This window comes from Dermacentor andersoni, chromosome 6 (genome assembly GCF_023375885.2).
Source record: "Dermacentor andersoni chromosome 6, qqDerAnde1_hic_scaffold, whole genome shotgun sequence".
Classification (NCBI taxonomy): domain Eukaryota; kingdom Metazoa; phylum Arthropoda; class Arachnida; order Ixodida; family Ixodidae; genus Dermacentor; species Dermacentor andersoni.
This window is the reverse complement of record NC_092819.1, coordinates 36,041,256-36,066,078: the sequence shown is the minus strand read 5'-3', so window position 1 is coordinate 36,066,078 and position 24,823 is coordinate 36,041,256. Positions and strand designations below refer to the sequence as shown.

At 51.9% G+C, this 24,823-nt stretch overlaps 1 long non-coding RNA gene across 1 annotated transcript in view; it reads right to left on the bottom strand.

Moving 5' to 3' along the window:
• The window catches only part of LOC140218957 (uncharacterized), a 137,378-nt gene that overhangs the window by 37,262 nt on the left and 75,293 nt on the right, over window positions 1-24,823 (bottom strand). The window contains exon 3 of the long non-coding RNA XR_011895141.1: window positions 1,776-1,882. This is a non-coding gene — a long non-coding RNA (uncharacterized lncRNA). The remainder of the gene's footprint in view (window positions 1-1,775; window positions 1,883-24,823) is intronic.

Here is a 24,823-nt window from a genome sequence, read left to right as displayed (position 1 = left end):
ACATTCGCAGGAAATAAATGAGGTCTTGAGGAGTTCGCTAAGATCGCAGTTCTTGCCTCCGGAACTGCGGTCCTTAGTTTTCCTCTCGGATAGCTTCAGGACAACGGATAAGCGGCGACAGAGAACGCCGACGGGGAGACGGAGACCGACGGGTATTGAAGGGTCGGGAAAGAGGAGACGAGGCTTCGAAGGGCTGAGCGGCAGTAGCAGAACGGGACGGAGAGTCGAAACCGTTACTTTGTGCCCTCGGAGAATCCGAAGGATACCATCCACGCCGACGGCAAAGCCGTGCTACATGCCCAGGTAGGCCGCACGAATAACAGATAGGCCGATTGTCATGGGTGCGCCATGGATTGAGAACAGCGGGCGGAGACTGTTGGAAATATTGGCGAGGTGGGCGCACGGGCTGCTGTGGCGACCAGTAGCTGCTTGGGGGGGCAGGAGAATATGTTGCAGCTGCTTGCGGAGGTGAGGAAAAGGCGCTGGTAAGTCTGGATTGATTACCTGCAGAAGGAGGCCTTGGATTAGCGACAACGGCAGCGTACGTAAGTCGCACAGGCGTAGGAGGCGGTTGATGAGCAAGTGGTACTGCGTTAGCGACTTGTTCTTGTATAATGTGACGGAGATCTGGAGACAAGCGCGGCTCTGAGGCTGGAGCGACTGGCAGAAGAGAGAGTTGGCGCGCCACTTCTTCTCGTACAAATTGCTTGATTCTGTCAAAAATTTCTGGACTGCAAGGAGTAGAGGTGACACCATCACTCAGAGCTGAAAGCGCGACGTCCGGAGCGAGTGCTTGGCGCGTAGAAAGCCGTTGTTTGCGCAGTTCCTCATAGCTCTGGCAAAGCGTTATGATGTCGTTGACCGTCTGAGGATTCCTTGCCAAGAGCATTTGAAAGGCGTCATCTTCTATGCCTTTCAAGATGTTCTTGACCTTGGCATCTTCGGTCATATCTGGGTCTATACGCCGGCAGATGTCAACTACATCTTCAATGTAGCTCGTAAAGGTTTCGCCCTTTTGTTGGGCACGACAGCGAAGCTGTTGTTCAGCCCGAAGTTTGCGCACAGCAGGGCGACCGAATACTTCCTGAAGTGCCGTTCGGAATGCTGACCAGGTGGAAAAGTCAGCCTCATGGTTGCGGAACCAAAGATGGGCGACCCCGGAAAGATAGAATGGTACGTAGCCAAGCTTGTCAGCTTCGGACCATTTGTTGTGTGCACTCACTCGGTTGTATGATGACAGCCAGTCCTCTACGTCATGATCGTCAGTGCCATTGAATATGGGAGGATCCCGTTGGCGTGGCGCACCAGGACAGACGACTGGAGGCGGTGCCATGGGTGGCGCGGTAGTACTAGTCTCCTCAGGCATGGGAGATGTGAGAGGGATCGTCCGGCTTCGGAGTTCCAGGTTTGCAATAAGTCCAGCACCTTCCACCAAATGTCGCGAAGCACTTTGAGCAGAAAGCGTTCGCGACTAGAACGCTGAAGCAGCGAGAGGTAGTGTAGCCGACCGAGCACCGAAACAAGGTTGTTCTTTCTCGTCGTCGCTGTCTCTCTCCTAGCCACAGCCCCACTGCTCCTTATTTTACAGTACAATATATATATATATATATATATATATATATTCCAGGTAGTCGTATATCGTTGATATATGCTACTAAATACATGCGCTCCAGTATACAGTTGGTGCTCCACGTTTTGCAATACGAAGCGTGGGCGTGTATTACTAGAACTAGGACAACTCCTCTATACACAGTGATAAAAAACGCGCTACTCACCAGGTTAGGTCACTGCGAGAGCAAGCCGAAGTAGAACAAAGTCGAGTTGATAAAAATAGACAGCTGACAGGCCGAGTCCCGTCGATGGTGAGCTGTGCACAAGTGACCTGCGAGCAGAAAAAGAAAGAGAAACAGTTAAATAAAGACGTCTGCGACGTCAATTATACATGCACCATCTGTTGCGAACTCGCATTACTGAAGAAAAAAAAAAAGTCGCGGGAATAATTGCAGCGTCACTGTCAAAATTAAACCACAACTCCCCGGTAAATCTGCTTATATACGTTTTATTTACAAGGTTGTAACATGTCGGCCTATTACGAAGAGTGCGCACGGAAACAATAAAAAATATACAATAATGTACAATATACAACGCAATATATGCTAGGAAACCTTATACAACACTCAAGTGAAATAAGTTTCCAGCCTTTCCAGTTTTAAATTTCGATTAATGAGTTGATAGAAGAATGTACAGAAGAATGCTACAGGCGGCTTTTTTTTTTTTTTTTTTTTTTAATCTGCATGCGAATCTGTATATGCTAAGAGGGGTACGGCTGCTGTGAAAGAGCACCGCCACGATCGCCTCGCGTTACGAACCCTTTCGATAAGACGTATCGTGCACTGGTGTTCTGAGTCGGTCCACCAAGGCGCCATCTTCGATTACACTTGTCTCAGGGATTGGCCAAAAAGCCACCCACGAAAAGAGGAGGGAAGAGTCAAAAGAAGGCGGTCATACCTTAATCGTAACAAAATTATACAAAGGCCAGTTGCCTGAAAGTGTTACACAATACAGACGCTACGTAAGGCCGGATATATACTCAAGAAGTCGGAAGCAGGGGCACGCGAAGGGCGCAATAGTGGTGCTTCGCCAATGCGCGCGCCTCGAAAGCCCAAAGCTACGGACACACCTCACGCTCAAGGTCGCACTGCGCACGCCCGCTTCAGCGGCGTCAACGAAGACAAGGCCTCAGCGCGCCACTACTAAATCACCTAACTTAGAACCGACGGAAGAAAAAGAAAAAAAAACACGAAATGAGAAACGAGACAAGCTATACAGAAGCGAGGCGCGTGCAGCGGCTACCCGGTTTTACGACCGACCGTGCGACTGTCCCGACGCTATCTGCTCGGGCACACCGGACTCGCCCGTTTTTTACACTGAGCACCACGACGTGCCTCGAGCGCGCTCCAAAAGTGAGCGGCGTACTTCGGTCGGCGGTCGAACGACGCGTAACAGCGCGGGGCCGGACGGGCAGGACCAGCTCGCAAGAAACGCAAAGGCCGTCGTTTGGGCGCGTTTCATCCGCGCGCCCGGCGCCACAGGCGACGTTCCGAATAAAGCCCGTGTACACCTACGCAGCACCAATGGAAGGGCTTCAGCTCCGAACAGCGAGGGGAGTGAAAAGCGATATATATATATATATATATATATATATATATATATATATATATATATATATATATATATATATATATATATATATATAATCATTTTCGTGAGCACACTATATAATGCTAGCCTTTTCGGCAAGCTACTTCGGGCATGCAGGTAGTTCTCTCAATATACGTGTCACGCAAAGACAAATGAGGCCGCCCGAAATGCGTATTCGGGCCTCGAGCAACAAAACAATCCATCTACGTTTGCTCGCGCACAGCTCGTATATGCGGCGTTCAGTCATCAAGTTTGGCTCGAAGGAGCAGACTTGCGCGCAGAAGTTTCGGAGCAATCGCGGACAAGATTTTGCGACGTTCCGCCGCAAGAAAATCTGTTAGCGGTGCTTTCAGAGGTGCTTCTACACATACGCCATCCCTGGAGATCAGAACCTCAAGATAGAGTTTTAGATTGAGGGACCCAAGCGGCCTTGCTTTCCCAAAAGTACGTAGTTTGCTGGGCTGTTGCTGCGACCCAAACGGCAAGGAGGGACGCAATCTTCTTGCGTTCCCTAATCCAAAGCTGTCTTGAAAAAAAAAAAAGAAAAACGTTATCTCCACAGGTTTCGGGTCGCATAGAACCGCTTAGGCCCGGGGATCAACATAAAAATCAATCCGGAAGTGGAGTCAACATGTCAAGCATCGAGACGGCATCCACCTCGGCGTAGTAGCCGAGATGCATGCAGGTCAGTACATACGCCTGCCGACACGTGACCTGCCGACACGTGACCTGACGGCATCTTTGGTGAGGCACGACGTGGTTTCTCAAGTTTTGCCAAAGACTAAAATGAAGGGGCAAAACAGAATGCAGCTCTTACTTACCTGGGAGGCGAAGCGATAACGTGAGCGTCATCCACGCGCATACCGATGCGGTCAACCTCTCGTAGCGAGCGGACACCAATATACAACGTCATATAGCCAAGGCTTCAACAAAAACGACCCCGGATTCCTAGGTACAATCTTGGAGAAGCAACAAAAAACGCGCACAGCTAGTAAAAAAAAAAAAAATCATGGGTTACAAGCTTACTCGGAATCACACGCATCAAGACGCCCTCCGTTCGCGCTCGCTCTCCTTCGGCTTCGAGCAGAGCGTGAGACCGCGAAAAGAAAGAGCGGAAACACAAGCGACGTGCAAAGGAAGGCGTCGATGCGACGACCGGCCCCTGCTCGGCATGCATATCAGGGAGAGTGCCGGCGGTGGGTCCGCGGGTAACATCTTTCCCGCGAGCCCGCCTCCCTTTCACGTTTCGGGAAGAGATGAAGATGGACGAGCGGTCGTTCGACGCGCACCGAGCGTATAGCGGTGTGGCCGCTGGAAAGAACGCCGCCCACGACCATGTTTTCCATTCCTTGTTCTAGTCTCTTTTTTTTTTTTTTCGCTCTCATCGCGGTCGCCCGTCAATGCCAACACGAGCGAGCAAAAGTATACGGGATAACGACGAGCGAACAACCAGGATACCGAACGTACATAAAGTCGTGCAAGCGATGCGCATCACGTGGAATTGAAAGCTGTTGCTGAGCGAACGAGCGCCGGCTATACGCAAGTTCGAAACGGCTCCGCAGTTGGCAAGTTTCTGGCTTTATGAGAGAGAGAGAGAGACAGAGAGCGGGGGGGGGGGGTCGAAAAAGTGAACTCCTCAGGGCGTATATCAACCAGCGTTCGCTACTTATGCTTCCTTATAAAGCGGGACTTTTTCCTGCCTCTTCCCCCCGCTTTGCTGGCTGATGCTGTCTTTTGCGTTATTGGCCCGGTCCCAACCTACTAGCATTTATACTTGCCCGCAATACAAGGTCAACGATAACAGCACGACAACGCCGGCAGCAACACAATGACGCAATGAAGACAGAGCGACAAGCTCACACGTCGGAACCGGCAATCCCAAGTATATATGGTTGGTGGGAGAAAGAGTTAGTGTAACGATAACTACGTCGGTTATAAATAAACGCCGCACATAATTCCCGTTACGAAAAGAAGCCCGCGTAAGAGCCGTCGCTCAGAATGGCGAGGCTATAGATGCATGAAATCAAGACAGAATCTAGTTTTCTTTTTTTTCGACGATTTTAACAGAAACATAAGAGATTAAAAATTCCAAATTTCGAAAGACGCGGGCCCTGGTCGCAGCCATACTCGCTCGTCACATTGCAAATGGATGGCACGCTGCCGCCTCCTTTATCGGCAATATATCGTTTCGCCGCGAATCAATTGTCACCTAATAACTACATCGTGATTAAGTAACAGAGACGCGTGTTTGCACTCCTCCGCAATGACTATATTCGTCAAGGAAGGGTAACTAGCCCTGCCCTTGCACCTTACACAGGAAAACCAACAAAACGGAAGGCAGAACGCGTTAATTTATGACGTGCGCATTTTTTCTTTCTCTTTTCGCTTTCCGCCACCATTTACTGCTACGAGAGCGTGTCCGAATTTGAGCCATCAACGCCGCGACAATACTATGCCCACTCTCGCCAAGACGACAACGGTTAAAGAAGAAAGGCGAACCAACGTCAAAAGCTCTGCACAAGCGAAACAGGACAGAGCCGTGGGCAAAATGAAGCCGCGAAGAGACCGCGGAAAGGCGCCTAATGAGGCTGCCCCCGCATAACTGGCGCCAAAGCACGTGTGGAGAGAGAGAGAGAGAGAGAGAGAGAGAGAGAGGGAGGGAGAGAGGGAGGGGGGGAGGGGCAGCGACAATGCGAAGGATACGCCGGCTGATAATGAAGAGGCTTTGTCGCAGTCGGAGATCCGCCATTATTACTGCGGAGCACGGTACGAGAGAAAAAAAGAAACAAGAGGACATTACAACTCGTACGGAAAACGCAAAGGCGAGGATAGAAAGCGGAGAAAGCGTCACGGAACATTCGCCCGCGGCACGCGAGGGTCGGGCTGGCACGAAACACGGCGCTGCAGAGGGCGAGACTGCGTTTGTGCGCGAAAGCGGAAAAAAGAAAAGAAAGAAAGGAAGAGAAAAGAAATTAAGAAGCGTATTTTAACAGATGTCTGTACAAACAGCTGAGTAACTGCGCCCAAGGAGAGAGTGAGATGCTGAGCGATGAGAACCGGAGATGTCAGCCGCCAGCAGGTTTGTTTTTCCTATGGAGCGTAACGCGAGGAATAACGAATGACGTACGCACTGAATCTAAACAAGCACACGCCTACAAACGAAGAGACACCCAGAGAGAGTCATATCCATTTATAGATATGAAGAAACCACGCGTCGTTTCGATTCGCAGCGGCCAGAGAGCGCGCCCGTGGGATGACGCCTTTCGTGCCCACGCTCCCATCTTGACGCACGATGCTCGACATCTTTTAAATCTTTGCTAAAATCCCTCCGTGAGGTTCTCAACACGACAAGGTACATCGGTGATTACAGCGGCCGACACTCTGTTGCAAACACGACACTATACCGGGTGTTTCAGCGAACACTTTTTTTATTTTATTTGCCCATGACCGATTGCACAAATATATGAATCAATGAGCTGGTCTACTCGAAGAGGCGGGCATTACTTGCCAAAAAAAAAATTATGCAAAATCGACTAATTAGCAAGAAATCACTAATCAAATGTTTAACTACTTACCTTATGGCAGATACTGCAATTCCCAAATTCTAGCCGGGGAGTTCGCAAGGCGATCGGATCGGACCAGTTAGAGATATTCATTCCCGAACTTTATGGAGAATTGTGTTGGCGTTCCACTTAGTTTTGCGCTTCAATGCATGAAACGACGTTTTGTTAAGAAAGTAAGTTCAACGACAGTGCATTTTTACAAGTTTGAAGGCGCACATCTCGCAAATGGTGTCATCCACACAATTCTTTTCATGTGGATATGCGCTGCAGTCTCACCCGCTAGAATTTCTAAATTGGAATACGTGCCATAAGGTACTTAGTCAAAAACTTAATTAGTGAATTATTGTTAATTAGTAGATTATGCATTTCAATCGTTTGTGCAAGTAATGTCCGCCTCTTCGAGTAGAAGAGCTCGTGGACTAGAACTGTGCTATTTCCCACAGACAATTTTCTAAAAATTTTGAAAGTGTTCGCTGAAAAACCCTGTGTATAGGGTGTCCCAGCTAACTGTACATCTTTAGACCTATGGAGTTCGTTCGACCAACCTCTCAATTTTTTTTTTTTTTTTTTATTGGATACCTTGGCTAACGTCAGCTGGGACAGACGGTATTTCGAGAACGATATGTTCGCTGCGCTAAATTTCCGCCGATGCTCTCGGATCGTGTATAGGCAATAAACTATGAGACACAACCTGCCAAACAGATGAAGTAAGTGTGAAAATTGCAACAGCCCCTGAACGACCCGCACATATGCACACGTGACAGTCTTTTTTGAAAAGTTAGTAAGCCTCCCCGCGTGACCGCAGACCCGACGTAGAGCCTCGCATGCAGGCCCATGGAACTGTCGCTGCTTTCTAGCGATCCCAAGAATATAGCGGCGTACAGCGCTGCCCACTCTCCTTAGCTATATAGAAAATGCCAGACCTGCATACTAAAGAAACCTTGCAACGTCGTTGTTCGTGCGGCTTCCAAAACTTTTCACAAACGCCGTCCACATAAACATCGTGTCACTGCGCAAACACGACGTACGTTCCAGTGGGACATCAAATGGAGGCCCGCATCCCCGGATGTTACCAGAAGCACTGACGCCGCCAGGACTAATCGCATTTACGGTTGCGCTCATCTGCTCTTAACGTTCGCGCATACGCAAGCAGATCGTCATGATTCCGGACCAAACCAACACCCGGACAAACACGGCGCCCGTCGGGATGCACTCGTCCACCTCGGCCGCGAGGGAATAGCGCGGCGGCGAGTTTGTGAGCCACTAACACTCTGCGGTAAACAGAACCTCGCGGTCGGGTTAAGGGGGGTTGGGGGGAGAGAACAAACCCAATAAACATAAGAAGGCCAGCAGTATCCCGGGATGACGGAAGACCAGGCGGCGTGTCAGCTTAGCGCTGGTTGGGAGCCCGGCCGAGTGACGCGTCATGAATGTATAATAAACACCTTACAGTAGAAGCAGGTGCACTATGGGGGTGGGGGGAGAGGGGGGCAGAAGCGGCCGGGGAGTTGCGAGAGACGCGGAAGATGCACCATACGGTCGCTCTTCCCTATCAGCGGAAAAACAGCGCCGGGTAGCAGCACTGGGGCCGAGCACAGCGAATGGGAGAGAGAGTTGAACAAGCAACGCAACCACGGTCAGGCCTGACAGCGTCGAGCACCCCCCACCCCCGTCCTGCGGATCGGGTGCATCACCGGGCGGCCGCCATCAAGCAGCACGGGAGAGAAAGCGCGGAATGCGTAAAGCGACGCCTCATTACATGACTCATGTGCGCCGCATTTGGTATGGCGCTGCAACCGGATACCGGCCTCGGGGGACACCCTAGACTCCCGAGAGAGAGAGAGAGAGAGAGAGAGAGAGAGAGAGAGAGAGTTGGAGCGAGCGAGGCTCGACGCGAAACTCAAGCCAAAGCGGACCGCGCATTTAATGAGGGCGCCCGACCAACGCCGGGTCCCGACGCCACGCGTCCGGACGCCATTTTGGCTCGCCAGTGCGCATCGCCGGGCGTCTGCGCTCCGCGCTACTGCCGCTACACAGACTCCAAAACGATTTCTCTAACGAGCGACAGCGGAGCTCGTTTCGGGGGAATTAAAAATTCGCCCGTCCCGGCCGTCCACGTCAGCTGCGCACAGGCAAGCTCCAAACCAGATGGTTACCAAAATAAGCACTGCTGCAGCATGGACACGCGATATAGTTAAGCCATACAGAAGGGTCGCATTATGGAAAACGAATGCCTAGAATTCGGTTCCGCTGATTGGCCGATCGGTCGTGTTAATGCTGAATACGGCGGCACTTGCCAATCGCCGAAGCTAAGCAGCCCTGATTTCATTGGTCAGGCATTCGGAGGCAGATATAAACATGAAAAGGTGCGGTGTTAACGACTCCTATCATGTCACAGTCGACGCTGATGAACTGACGATAAAGCCGCTAAAATTAGCTAGTTTTAGTGACGTTAGAGACAACTTTGCCCTTCTGGAGCCCTAGCTATTCTTTAGTGAAGTAAATAGCAAGTAAACTGCTTTCGTAAAATTATTCAAGGAACGCTTAGCTAAGTTAAATGCGTTGCTTTTTTTTTGGTCCCATTACACGTACGCCTCAATTTCTTAATATATATAAAGACATGCCGAAGTCATTATTAGTGAAGCGGGGCCCACCAGGATGCCTTTGCAGGAACAAAAGCAACATTCCTTGGTCTGATACAGTTATATCGAACCGGAGCTTTTTTTCCGTTTTCACATATGACCGCTGACTCACCACCGCAGGTGGTAATGTAAAACTGTCGTTTGAGATGCAATAATGAAGACGTCGGAGCAATTATAACATAAAAACAAAAAACTAAAAAATCCGAGCAAGTCATCATCACCGCCATCCTCACCTTTTCAATAAATATATACGGAGTACTTTGGGCCTTAACATGGCTTTCTTTCAAAGAAGTGACCACAATCAGTCACAGAACAGCCGTTCTGCCCACCTTAAAGCGACACAGTTACGGTTCCCATTGCAACAACTGCGAAGCTAAATCGATTAACTATCCTGTTAAACACGGTTGGTGTCATGCGCATTATTGCTAGCGTGAGCTAACCCAATGAGTTTGACTATAGTTTCTGTTGTTGTTGTTGTTCTACGACTTCGTGATTTCACAGCACTAAAAATACCAGCAGCAGGCGAAATGCGGCGCACAACTTAGCCCAAGACAGCGATGTAACTGGCAGACAAACGCCTTTTAGCATTCTCCCAGAAAGTTCTACGCCTCTGCCAGCTACCCGTGCTGAATCCATGATTGGCAGCTGGGCCAATACGACACCGAGCATTTATTAGGCAGAAGCGAGAATTCTTGTAGTTGCAAAGTTCAGAAAGGTAGCCCATCCCGCGCAATGCAGCCAAACGCGGCCACTTTGACACAACAAGCCCACACCCATAGGGAACACCAGCCACAGCCGAAAGCCACGCAACGCGCCGCAGTGCCCGGAGCTCAAAAGCCGAAATAGCGCGAGCTATCAACAAGAACCCCGTTACACATACTTTCTTTCTTAAACAGCCCTACACTTTAAAAAAAAAAAAAAAAAAATATTCAGCCAAGTGACACGCCACGGCTGCATTCCCAAGCGGCAGCTGGGGACGCAGCGACCTCACCGAGCGAACTTACCCCTCCACGAAGCGTCGAGAATGCCTCGCGCGCGTTAAAGTGGCGCCCAAATCCCGCTCTTTGAAAGAAAGCCCCCGCCTACATAAGCCCACGCGGAGGCACCTCCACTACACGCCGGGAGCCGCGGGCGACGCTCTGCGCAGGGTCCTGGCTCCAGCGGCTGAATGAAAAGAAGGCTTCGCGGGCTGGGTTCGCTCGGAGCGAAGCCAATCGAGGCCCCGGGCGTAAGCCGTTCGTCGGCCCCCCCGACTCCTTTCCCCAATACACAGGCGGCTATAACACCGTCCGGGGAACAGTTATAAATCATAATTAGGGACCAGAGGGCGAACGCCGCCGAGCACCCGGAGCAGGTTTAAAGGATTCGCCTCTCGCGCCACCTATATAGCACGCGGCGAAATTTACACTGCGCGCGCAGAGTGTGTCATTTACCCAGCTAGTGTACCGTCCAAGATATACCCAGCAGAGCTCCTTACGGCCAGGATCATGGTTAGAACACCTGTCTGGTTTCTTTCTTTCTTTCTTTCTTTCTTTCTTTCTGTTTCTTTCATTCCTCGTTTCGCGACACGCAAAATCCCGTTAAGATATGAGGAAGAAAGGACGACTCGCTACATAGGCTCCTGCTCCAGTTAAGTCACGGAGTTCAATTTGTTTCGATTAGAGACAAAAGTTATACGTGTAATAAATATCGAAGAAGTATCGGAGACAACGGCCGCGCGCACGTTTCGACATCGTCACCGCGGGGCAGAAGGCAGGACAAAATTAAATGCCGCGCACATTCACAGTTACGTAATTAAGACAGCGAGAGAGGATTCGACGGCGTATACGCACGTCCCCACGTGCTTCACGAGTATATCGAGGAGCCCTTCGGAATATTTATAAGGAAGAGGAAGGAAAAAGGGAAGAATATACAGGTGTGTGTGTGCGTGTGCGTTCGTGCGTGCGCGCGCGCGTGTGTGTGTGCGTGTGTGTGTGTGTGTGTGAAAGACGAGTGCCACAAAAAATTAAAAACGAAAGATGCACACAAGGCAGTGCAGAAAGACACATAGAGGCGCTATCCGATCGCAACATCATCACTTTATTTAAAGCATGGCGATACCACTTCTGCACAGGTAGGAATATCTTTGAAAAGCGGTTAATTACCTCAAACGGTTCAAAGGCTACAAAAAAAGGTGACCTTTCAGCGTCATATACAGCATTCCGACAGCAGGACCATTACTTTCCAATACTATAGTGTTCCGGGCTTCATCGTGATGTTAAGTAATGTTCCATAGCCGACATGCCGCAGCCAAAGTGGAATGCTGTAGCGTGGCTATTGCCTTAACGCTGTAGCCACGTTACCAACGACAAAAGCTGTACATGCACTGTGGCCCACGCGCCCTCGGAACAGCGCCGGTGAGTCGATCTCCCCATAGTCCTCCTGCGGGCTCCATAGATCCACATACGCGCGCAAAAACGACGCGTGCATCCGGTCAATTTCGCGTGGAGGCTTCGAATCGCTGTATACGGATAGGAGCAACCTTAATTACGCACGGCCCGTAATTATACGCGCTACTAGGTCGCCTCCCGAGAGGGGACTAGATCAGTCGCTTGCGTTAGGCCAGGAAGAGATGACAGCACGAAGGTATATATGGGCGGGCGCAGCTAATACAGCGCGGAGGGACCTGCGGTTACGCTGCCAGAGCTTCGCCTTTCGTAAGCGCCGGCCAGCACCCGGCCGCGTCTGTTGTCGTTACCTAAAGTCCCGACAGCCGAGCCGGGCAGCGAGTATATACACATACACGCAAGCACGCACACGCACGCACGGGCACGCGACGGTCGCGTTTGCTACACACATACACGCACATACCGGCCCGAAATCTGGGGGATTCCAGCGTCAACACCGGAGGATCGCTTCGACCGGTCCGCCTATGCGATATTGCAGGTTTGACCCGCCCTTAGGGCGGACAGCTCGGACTCGCCCGGGTGCACGACAGAAGCGTATGTATACCCTTGCTTCGGCAAGGCGCGAGCGCGCGCGCTCACTATAACGCACGCACCCTTCGCCGCGAAAGCAAGGCGAGGCTCGGCCGGGACTCTTATTAGGCCGCCCGCAGCGTCATCCAGTGCCGATATGTGTGCGCAACCGCTTCCCTGCCTCCGCCCAAGCGCTCCCACGACAAACAGAGCGCTGCAGAGACTGTGTATACTCTCCCCGTTATTAGGCGGATTGGCCGCGGCGTCGTCGTCGTGTCCAGTGCAGTGGATTCCGCCTGTCCTCCCTTTCTCGGGGCGGACAACGCCTGACCAAACAGGTCGCAGAAGCTGCACGCGTGTCGGCGGCGAACGTATATACGAACGCTGCGCAGGCCCGGCTTTGCGCCGGCGGCACCCGCGCTATCGATACAAGCTGGTCTATAAGGTACCAAGTAAATCCCCTCCGGGCACCTGGAGAGCGTGGTCTGCACTTCGTCTCGGGCCCGCATCGAGGCTGCCCGAGGTCGCGATCGTCGCGGCCTGCGAAGAGGGCCATTGGAGAGAACACAGCCATCGCACGCAGCTATGTTCTATAGAACATAAAGTTATTCGTTCGGCTCCCACCAGCGGCAAGTTATTGCGCGCGCGTGTGTGTGTGTGTGTGTGTGTGTGCGTGCGTGCGTGTGCGTGCGTGTGTGTGTGCGTGTGTGCGTGTGCGTGCGTGTGTGTGTGTGTGTGTGTGTGTGTGTGTGTGTGTGTGTGTGTGCGAGTGTGTGCGTGTGTGTGTGTGTCTTTGTGTGTCTGTGTATGTTTCAACGTTTCACGCTAGGGAAGCAAAGGCCAAAAGACATCGAGGAAAAATATCACAGGTGAGTACGGACGACTCAAACGCAAAGAAGTTTGAATATGAGTGTTGCCGGTTTCCTTCGATGTCGTCGGCTACTGATGTATCCAGACGTTCTTCCCAAATGAACGCAACGCTAATACTTGGACCGGTGGGGACTCGAATTTCGATCTCACGATCCGGCTCGTGACGATGCTTCAAATACAAACTACAACTCGAAGACGCAAGCGGGCGAGACGCGTCGTCCTCGAACGGTTCGAGGTCTCGATTATGCAGCTCGTCTCTCTTCCCCGCCCGACACGCCAATTCAGCACAAGCGTCACGCCGCATCGCGCAATGGCGAAGCCACGCAAACGGCTCGTGCAGCTAGAGGTGTCCCAACCGACGCCTGCACGCTTCGCGCCACGGTGATGCGCGTCCTGCGCCGGCTGTCCGCGCGTACGCGAACAGCTTGTCGTGAGGGCGCGTATACAACGTAACCAGCCGGCGCATGCAAACATCCACGGCGCCAAAGAGCCCCCGGCCGAAGGGCCCGACGCTGTTTTGACGCGAGCTGGAATGCTCGCGCGAATGACAAACAGCCCAATGGACAGTTGACTAGAATTCTAGTTCACCGAACCCAAACTACTACTAAGACTATGCTATCACCCTGTCAAGCTCTTGTGAATGTAATGCGTCGCCACTGTTGGAGGCTCGTGACAATCGGTCACGCTGGCTGTCAGCGGCAACGCTTGGAACAATTTTTGTGGACACAAGGCGAGTGGTGCGAAGGATATATGCGGAAAGAGCCTGGCTGACCAATGCTAATGAACAAGCAACTCGCGCAGCGATTATCTAGATGATTCTACTGCTAACGAAAAATGCTCCCTCTCCCCTCCCCCACCACCCCGGAACTCGGACTCACTCACTGCAAATAAAAAAATAAAAAAGAGAAATAAAAAAACAAAAGAAGAAAGTGAATACCGCGCCAGTGCTACGCAATGTGCAAATTTGGTTGGGTATTACCTATCATTTACAGTTTCCTTCCATTTGAGACATATATTGGTCAAACTCCACCAAACCTTTTGCAATCTCGTCGGTTGCTCACTTTTTAGCAAATCTTGTTCAATCTACACCATGTATGCCCGCCGACTTATCCATATATTATTCGCCTGGCCCTTTGTTCCTGCAAATCACGAGAAAAATCACTAGCCATTCGCTTCCCACCGATGCTTGTTCAACGTATCCTTGCATTTTATACAACCGAATTCGGTTGGCGCGCCTTTGTAGTCACGGGTCTGCGGAACGCAAAGCACAGCTGGTGAGAACGTATGCGAACAGTACTGTGCGAACCCATTCATTCTCTAGCTTTACGGTTGTGGAGAGAACCATAATTGTTGATAAAACATTCTACAAGGCTATTAGTTGGAAGCCCACTGCAAGGGTTGTGATAAGAACAGATTCGCCGACAGATTATTTACGCTACCAGCTTTTCGAAACCGCGGTCACCAATCCGACATGAAAGGCGCACAAGTAACAATACACAAGGCTATGACCTTCCTTGAACCAGCTACATCTGTGCTCTCTTTAGATAATACGGACAACTATGAGTGGCCCGACTTCTCGCCTCGACTTCCGTTTTTGGGCTGTCAAACACGTCAGTGGCCCATCAGCTGCCGAAAGGTCACTGCAAGGACCCGACGACAAGTGGCATCGCAACAGCTTGCAACGGCACGCTGGAAACAAAGAAAGATGGCATAACGCGAGCTTGACGGCATCGATTCCGCGCTGCGAGCGTGTCCACCAAGGATACATTATCGGCGCTAAATCCCTCCCACATACCGCCCCCGCCCGGGTCCCCCTAATTCTTTGGCTGCGTTGCCGAGGGCGCCCTTTCAAGGATACATAAGGGGCTTCCACAGCACGCCGACGCAATCGAATCGTGTTTCCGAAGCAGCGGGGCGAAAGATAAACGCATCGGCGGGGTGACGAGTCACCCCCGTGCGACGCGCGACATCTGCGCGCGGAGGGATCGAGTCGTCGCTTGAGACCATGACGAGCTTCCCACTCCGCCACGCTAAACACAGCTGCCCCTGTCCCCCCCTCCCCTGCGTTCCCGTCTCGAGCTCTTTCCCCTCTAATCTGACGGCTCCGACAGGTAGCGTCGTCGCGCGAACGTGTGCTGCAGGCCGCGCAGGCTGCTCGCGAGCGTAGACGACGCGGGCGACAACGCCCTTCTGCAGCGAAGCCGCACGCAGCGCCGGCAGCGAGGCGAGCTGCACGCGTGATCGCCAATGGAGCGCGAGCACGCGGCCGCACACCACCTGCCTGTGGGTGGCCGGCGGCCGCTCGCAGCGCGCGCTGACCGAAATATTGTAAGGTAAGGTCGGCAAGCATACGAAATGCCGACAGGCACTGCGACGCCCACGATGGCCGACGTTTATGAGGGCAGGAAAAGCGATGGAGCGTCGACACGCAGAGAACTTTTACTCGGAACGAGAAAGCCTACACTATTCGCCGTTATATCTGCGCAGCCACCCCGCTGCCATGGTGGCGATATTACTTGGTTATTCGTTAGTTTGTGGACAGGTGTGTGGGTGGCGTCGCTGTAGACTTACCTCGTTATAGGCGACCAACGGCCTCACCTCGAGCTAACTCCCAGCGCGGCGAGAATCCGGCGGTCCTGTTCGCCTGTAGTCATGAAACCCCTCGTACGGCGCGCAAGTCAGCAAACCACGACGCTGAATCCTACGGTGCCGAGTGACTTCGAGGTTTATGGAAGTGTTGTGATTGGTAGTGAGCTCAATAAGCCTACTGTTTCACATCAGCTGATAACATTGCGCCTCATCACCCCACGTCACCTCAGTACGCCAACATCCAGCGTATGCGAATCACAGCACCTCGTACGTCAGCTGTTCCGTATACAGGATGAAGAAATGCACTTCATTCACGACACAACTTGAAAAGCTTAGAAAATTAGTTCCCTGGCCACGGCAGAGCTCGACAGGCACACTTCATCAAGTTGCCTCTCCTTTGTTTTGCTTAGACCACCGGCACAAGCTTGATGACAACTACTGAAGAGAATAGGGTATTAAAAGTTTAGTTAAAAGGGAACTCCAGCACTTTTTCAGCCATATTAGGATATAGTCATATTCAAAAGGCACTGACAGTTTTACCAACGGTAGAGTGGTTCAATTGTGTTAGAAATTTATCAATAATTTTAAATAACCAGTAAACGAGGAACAGAAACCGAAACGGGTAGCTGCTTCGTGTGAAGTCTACGACGAGTCGATGACGTCGGATCCTCCACTAACTGTGATGTAAACACGCAGAACATGTGCTAAACCAACACCACCTAAAAACACGCAGCACACGTGATGCTAACGCCAAAAAACCGAAGCTGACGATGTCTTCTGGCGACTCGGGGAGCTTTTCCAACGCTTTCGAACTAGACAGCGGCGATTTCGGCGACGATATGAGCGCTGAAAGATCGCCATTTGATTTTCACACGCTGCCGCCGCGCGAGGCAGCTGACGAACCCCAAGCTCAACGCGAATTGTGTTGCGGCAAGACGAAAACAAGCACCGGTCATCACGTTTGGCGCAACGATTATTGTCGGCCGTCGTGCCGTATAAAAAGGAGCCAGCTTCGTCGTTTCTGAGCGAAGTGGAGGTACGGTCCCTAGTGGCTGTGTGGACTCTGACGTCACAAACACACGGTGGAGAGCAAAAAGCCGTGAATTTTGTGGGCGTGAGTCGGGAACATGCAGCCAGTCCTTAAAATTCATTTACAGGAAAACTAGATGACTTGTAGGGATATGGTTTGGCACACATAATCAGAGTGCAAAAGAGAACGTATATTCAAAATTTTCTTAAGGTCAGTGGACACCCAGAAATCGCCGAAGTTGCCCTGAAGTGCGCGCAACTAAACGAACAAATCCACGCCAATTATGGTCCGAGACAAAGCACCGAGGGAAGCCCTTTGTTTTCGCCTGTGTTTGTTCTTCAGTTACCGTGGCTTCCACTAAAGGGACACGTTGCTCTTACAGCGTGAAACGTTGCAAGCTCAAAAGTAAAAAACGATCTGAAACACCCGCGGCCATTCAGCGCCTTCATTCTTGCCGGTCTGCAATCCACGTCGCCTACGACAGGGCTTAAAAGCAAACAAACTCTGTTAAACGATACACGGGAGCCGCCGTCGCCCACTGCTAATGCGATTACAGCGAGACACAGCTGTCCGCCCCGGATAAACGAAAAGCGAGAACTCAACGTCCATACTCTCTCTCCCTCCCCCCAACAACAGCGAAAGCCGGTAGCAGCTACTACACCAACGATAAGATGCGAAGGGGGAAGGGGGGGGGGGGGGTACGGGAGACTGGGGCAAGTGAAAAACAACTAAAACAGCCGAAACGTCGCAAAGCGCCTACGTGGCGCGACCACACGCGTAGAGAAGCGCCCACTATATACGATACCGCGGCACGAATGCCCCGCCGCGGTCGCTGGCCTCCCGCCGCAAGCACGCAGGGGAGGCGGTTATACGTCGCAGGCGGTCCTATGTAGCGCAAGCACTGCACACCTGCATTCCCCACTAAAATCGTGCAGCACTGCGGAAAGTATACACAGTTCGGTCGGTAGGCGATTACAAAACGAATCAAGCGGGCTCCAAGACAGAACGGTGTGCGTTTGGATGCCGCCCCATGGACTCTCCAAATACAGTCACAACCGAATTAAAAAAATGTGTTCGCCTATGTGGCCCTACAGATACGGAAACATGCAGTCGGCAAAACAATAGAAATGCAGTCTGCCGGATCACCCGCGTTTTCCTTTGCTTTTCTTTTTTTTTTTAATCCCCCACTTCTCTCTTACAAAATAAGACCACGGCGACCTCCCCGCCATCGCTGGACTTAGCACGAAAGGGCTAAAGATGCATTCGCAGTACATTCGTAACTGTCGAGGTTTCCAACTGATCGACTTGGCCCCCAGATTGAGACAATAAGAGAGCACCATCGAATTACGATTCGTTGCGATTTTAGCGCATCATGCGGCTGTTAACGCTTGCAATCTGAGCATAGCCAGAGCTGGCCAATCACTCCAGCCAGCTGTACGACTGTGAAGGCGCGAGATAACCGTGGCAAAAACAGAAAAGTTTATGCACATCTTATAACCTACTCTTGCACTTTACCACGTTTAGTAAACGTGAAACTTTTACGGAAGCTTTATAAAAACAGCAGTGACCTAGCGATATTCACTTTCCGAACTTCCGCACTGCTGATCCAGGCGGTTGATACAGTATATAAGTTCCGATATGGGGAGAGAAGCGCTTTCTTCATAACACTCGTTAACGAAAAACTTGTGAATGACCAGCAACGCATAACCATTACTTGCGCATGGCGTTTTCGTTACCAATCTGACTATATAGGAGGTGGTTCTCAAAGTGATCAGAAAGATTTAGGGGGTTGCCCTTACGCTGGCTGGGCCTAAGAGCTATAGGGACAGAGGATGGAAACTTAAGAACGCAAATACTTAACGCAAGGAACACGACGAACAACTGTGAAGGAGCAGCTACAGCCCCTGTATATATATGGCTGCGGTCATGTAGAAGGAATGGCTACGCCTCTAGCGACTCTTGAGGAACAAACTGATATTCGAGAAAACATGGTGCAAAGATTATAAGCAACGGCTTCCCAAAGTTCAGCCAGCTATTGTTGTTATTGCTTCGCACTTGTGTTGCGTGAAACTGTTAGCACCTCTCTCTCTCTCTCTCTCTCTCTCTCTCTCTCTCTCTCTCTCTCTCTCTCTCTCTCTCTCTCTCTCTCTCTCTCTCCACCTTTTTTTTTTTTCGCAAAGCCTGCGTTTGTTTGGTAACAACGTATTTATGGCTACCTCTATTTCAGCCTGACAGGACCGGGTCAAGTCAGAAGTTTACATGAACATCGTACTTGACGGGTCGAGACATGCGACAGCCTTCGTCGAGGCCAGAGGTAAGACAACGCGTCCGGTTAATCGCTGCCGGCTGCGTATCGCCGACCCGACCCGATCGCGCTTACATACGCGTATCAATTGGGTTGGGCTGGGTCAACCTACACCGTGCAGTTGGCGTGGCTCAGTTCGACCGGCTAGCGTTTGCACGGGTGCGACAGGCCAATCTCCGCCTGACAAGCGGACCCGACCCGTTTTCGTCGCATTCATGCAAACGCCCCGAGTGTGTCTGCGTGTGCCACCCAAGCAGTGCAACTTAGACCTTACAGTCAACCAACTAGCCCGTGTGGAAGCGCTTCCGAATGTTAGCGATTTTTACCCAAGGGCCTCTCCAGCGGAGCTGTCTTCATGGCGATAAGAGTGAGGCGCATTCCGCCGGCAATGTACGCAACAGAGAGGTTGCCAATGCAGCGGCCGTCCCCCCCCCCTCTCTCTCTCTCTCTCTCTCTCTCTCTCTCATCCTTTCACCGAAAGAGGCCGCGGCCTTCGCCAGCAGCAGCTGCCCAGCGGACCGTGCACGTGTTCGGGGCGACAGGCCGCGTTTTGGAGGGGGGACGGACCATTAGCAAATGAGCCGGTCATTACGATCGACAGCGGAGCACTAGGTTGGCAGTATACGTATAACAAAGACTGACGGTATCGAAACGATGCATTTACCAAGCGCCGACGGCGGGCATTCGGGCAGCGGCGCTGAGTGGGTACACGCGCGAATCCAAACGGCGGAACAAGTGCAGCTGAATCGAAAAGCGTGTACCGGAAGAGCAACAGCTGCTGCGGCATGACTGCCCCTCATGGTGGGAAGCTTTATTCGGAGCCGTGCCAAAGTTCTCGCAATAGTATATTTAATTTATCCAGCAAAGCAGGTTCAGGGATGCCCGATATGTAAGCGAAGGAAAGAGAAAAGAAGGATTTGATTATGCATTCTCGGTAGCGCACATCAATCACCAGAAAAATGTCCAAGGCGTCCGTAACATGTAAAAATGAGCGGAGATGTTTGTCGATGCGAAAGCACAAGGCTTTGGGAGTGTGGCTGGGAGTTTTAATGACACTAGTAATATTAATTCTGGCTGGCACACTGCAACACATACGAAAAGAAAAAAAAAAACTGTGCTACGCTCTTCACCTGTATTGCGCTCTGCTGCCGTCAATATCCAGGATATCGTGTTTGTTTCGGCTGTACGCTAAATAATCCCCCTCTGGTTTATGAATCGAGAATCCGATCGGCGAAGAGCGCAGTCTGTGTATCTATGCCTCTGTTGCAAGCCGATGCACTGCGAGCGCTGTGAAATGCGTCAGCGGCACGGTGACGGCGTGGCGGGCGAACCAATTCGTCGCGCCCGCGCATTCTCGGCGAATTCTCCGCGCCAGAGAGGAAAAGTGCAGCCTGTCACTACACGAAGCCAGGGACGTGCCTTGCCGTCAAGGACGTCTGAACTGTGCGGGCCACAGTGATACCGCAGCACCAGCCACCAGCGTGAAGGGAAAGAGAAAAACCACGGGGCTTCGCCACGCACTCGGAGGGGGAAAACAAACACCAAAAACACCAGCGCAGGCCGCCGGTACGGACTCCTCCTTTTTCCCACGCTCTCGCAGTGCCCCCGATGGCCTTCGGTTACGTGCTCCGGAATCGTCGCCGTATCCGCGAAGTATATAGAAACGAGCTGCGACTCCACTCTACTCGTTACGGCATTGCACGGCGTTGGAGAGGCGGCGTCGATTCATTGTTGGACATTGCAGCAGTGCAACCTACACCGCGCTTTCCGACCGTTTATCAATCAGATAAATGCATCGCGTACCTTGGAGTTCGCTACATAACGCACTTGCAGCAAACACTGCAAAAACAATACGGAATGGCAAAAGGGTACGAGTTATCTTAGACATGGCGCTGGTGCTTATGGTTGGCGCTTATCCGCAGCCGTCGGTGTCATTGGGCTTCCGCTGGGAAAACCATGGCTCCAGAGGAACACTGAAGAGTTGCCGATCCATCAGTATAAATATGTATGTGGTCAGCATACATCTCGTGCAAAGAAGCAGAGTTGTTTAAGAGCAAGTGACGACAGCTCAGTTCTTTTCCTGGTACGGAGGTCATGCAGGTCGAGCCAAACACCATGGAGGAATCGATGGCTTAGTTGCGGAGGTGCAGCGCGAGGCGCTGCACTTCGTCTCGTCGGCCAAGAACAACCTCGAAGATGGTCAATATTCAGTGACTCGAAGGCAGCGCTGCAGTCTTTGCTATCAGCCCTGCTGCGTGGACCCCACGAACAACTGGTATTCGAGATTACAGAACTAATCCATACATTGACTGAGAAAGGACACCACGTGACATTTCAGTGGCTTCCAAGTCACTGCGGAGTCATAGGGAGCGAACACACCGATAACGCTGTTCGGTCGGCTCTTCAAGGTGACGAAGAGGAGCCGATACCGTTGTCAAGGACTGATGCCGCTAGAAAACTTCGAATGCTTACCCGTGATATCACGTTCTCCTTGTAGCACGCAGGAAGCTTTCAAAACCAACCGGCTGCACAACCTAAAGACTCCTCTCTACGCCTTTGCATGCCAGCTGGACTCTGCCGTCGCGATTCTACCCTGCTATGTCGAATATGGCTAGGAGGGGGGGCTTCACTGAGTCTTTTGCATTTCGAATCGGATGGGCCGACGCCTAGTGTGATGACTGTGGTAGCGAGGAGACTCAACACATTCTCTGCGACTGTCCTCGCTACAATTTAAAGAGACTATCACTCGCAATAGCGATAGCGGGCTTTGCCAAAGAGCTCTAACAGAGGAACTTATTTTAGAATGCCGACATCACAAGCCATCGCAGCCGAGGGCGACGAGGGTACTGTTGCAGTTGATGCGTCGCTAAAAAAACGGAACAGTTAGCTCACAACGCAATAAGACCGAAGAAGCAACCGAACACGAATCAAGGTACTGAATTGAAAACCGAACGAAATCACCTTCTTATCCGGCTTCAATCCCGTCGCTCCTCTTTCGCCACGCTTCCGAGGAAGCCGCACGGAGTGACGATGAAAAAGCATGGGAACAGCCAGACCCATCCGTTCTGCGAACACCCACATACCATTACGGCTACGCGGGAAAGCACTGTTCCAGGAACAGTGCGGGAGCTTACACTTCTAAGCCACTCCGCACAGGCGCCTGCCGAGCGAGGCGCGGCTGCCAGCGGCACAGACAGGCGGTATATCCCCCAGCAAAGTGCCGCGATTCCCCCGGGCACGTCCACACGGCGGCCACCGCCGTTCGCACTTCTTCAGTCCGTATCACGTGCCAGCCCATGCTGCAGCACCAGAACGCGGTTGTCCGGGAAGCAAAAGGCACAGCGATACACTGGGTGGGTGAGAAAGACGGGGGAGCGGAAAACAAAAGACATCGGGTTATCCATCTGAGCCTCCTTCGGCAGGAGCCACAGCCGCCGCGAGGGAAGCCAACGGCGGGCGCACCGAACCGCAGTCGGCAGCACCAACCAAGCGCCGAGAGGAAGGCGTCTTGAACCTCTTTGGCACGGGGGGAGGCCGGGAGATAATTGCGCCCCGCGCGACGGCACGCCATTAAGAGGATGAGCCGCAGCGGTGTGGACCCCGCATCTTGAACCCTAGACAAAAGAGTCGCAGTGACACGTCTATAGGCTCAGCGCAACTCACCAATGCCCAATGCGCCCTCCACACTTCGCCCCCCCCCCCCCTCCTCCCCGCTCCCCTTCCACGCGCGAATTCACCGGTGAGATTCCGCACAGAAGCTCTCAGCGGGACTCCCGACGATGCTTAATGCGATTGCCTGCGCTTCGCGCATCGATGAACGGACGCGCCTGGTTGGTATACATATACGGCGCCTGCCACTTGCCTTTCGTCGACACTTACTCCTCACTCTTCTCATTTTGTTTTGCCTTTCTCCTCGGCGCTGCACCTACTCTACTATCCATGGTTGCTGCGACAGATGACGGCAGTTATAGGCAATCACGAGTTGGGGCTTGCAAAGGAAGAGAAAGAGGGCGGCGTGAGAGTCCAATCTAGCGGTGCTGTGCTGAGTATATACATACCAAGACACTCCTTGACCTTAAATAATCGACGAAGATTTTCCTTCAGTGATACTTGACATATTTCTAAAGGCATACGGTCGCCTTCAATGTGAGCTGCAACACGGCGCCCGTGGTTATAGGAGCTCCAAGACTAGCGGTTGAAGGGGCCTCTGTGGTCGGCGGTGCGCCCACATACTAGACTGGATAACTAAGCACCTTTCTAAATTTACCAGAGTACCATGTCGGTCTAGTTGGTGCATAGCGTAAGGAGGATGTGTGGAGCAAGTTTAAAATTCAAGTGCAGAAGTAAGAGCAGCGAAAGGAGCGCTCTTTCTGTCTCCTCTTATTTCTTCCGTTGATCTTAACCTTGCGCCACACATCCTTCTTAGCTCTTGTAATTACTGGCAATTAATAAATAAATTTATCGTACGTCGGCAACGCCGTGCAGTCTTGGGGCTCCTCCGACCATTGCAGGTCATACTGAACACGACTGTACATACATAAATTTGAAAACACAAGTGCAAAGACGTGAAATACACTTTTCATATGCCATCGAATAACCATAAACAATAATGAAGGCTTCAATTCACAGATTTCAACACTGCACTGGATTCCCATACTGTTAATGCGTGAGCGCATACGCGCGCGCGCGCGCACGCACGCGCCGACAGTTACGGACGGCAGTTACGGACAGCCATCAGTTCAGGTTAGCAAAAAGATGGCATACAAGCGACGCAGTGGAATCCAACGGTGCTGTGCCGCGATGCCAGTTCCGACTCGCCGAATCCTTGCCCAATAGATTACGACAAGTCGCAATGTACTAGAACGGACAGATCGGGGACAGACACCGCCGCCTAATCTCAGCCCCAGCATTCTGAGAAACCGCTGATCGCAGGACACAAAGGCGTCCAACGAACCAGATTTCAAACGGTGCCGCTATAGGAAGCGCCTTCGTTCTCTCAGGCGAAGGGCGTCCTAGCGGAATACGCGTGCGATGAACGCAGATCCCGCTAATTACCAAAGGCGTACACCGCGCACCAAACGCATAGCGACGACGCAACGTGAAGACGGAGGAATCTCCGTGCATAGGTCTAAAAATAACCTAAAGAATGAACGAAAGACGCGCAAGGCGGGAGCGTGTGGCCCACCACGTGAGAACGGAAACCAGGGCAAAGGTTCGGGCAGGAGGTGCCATTCCGTGGAAGGAACGAGCCGGATCGAGACACGACGAAAACAAAGCGACACCTTGTCTTTCGGCGGCAAAGTGCGCCTCCGCTAACATACCACAAGCGAACGGAAAGACCCCGTTCTGGTTCTCTTGAACGCGCAGGGCAGATAGCGGCGCCGAAATCACGGATCCACTATTTCTATAAGGCTCCTTATTACATTACGTTGCCGATTCGTGCTTTGCGATAAAGACCTATAGCTAAATGCGAGGGAAGCACACGTCGGACTCTCAGGAATACGTATCCCGCCTCTGCAATAACACGGGGCAAATGCTCAATTCCCGCGCGAATAAAGCGCAAGATTTCAGTCGCAATGTTTACACAAAGCGTGCGAAGGTAAGCTATATGGGCAATTCTTCGACTACATCGCGAATTCCATATGTGAATGTTGTTTCCCTCGTCG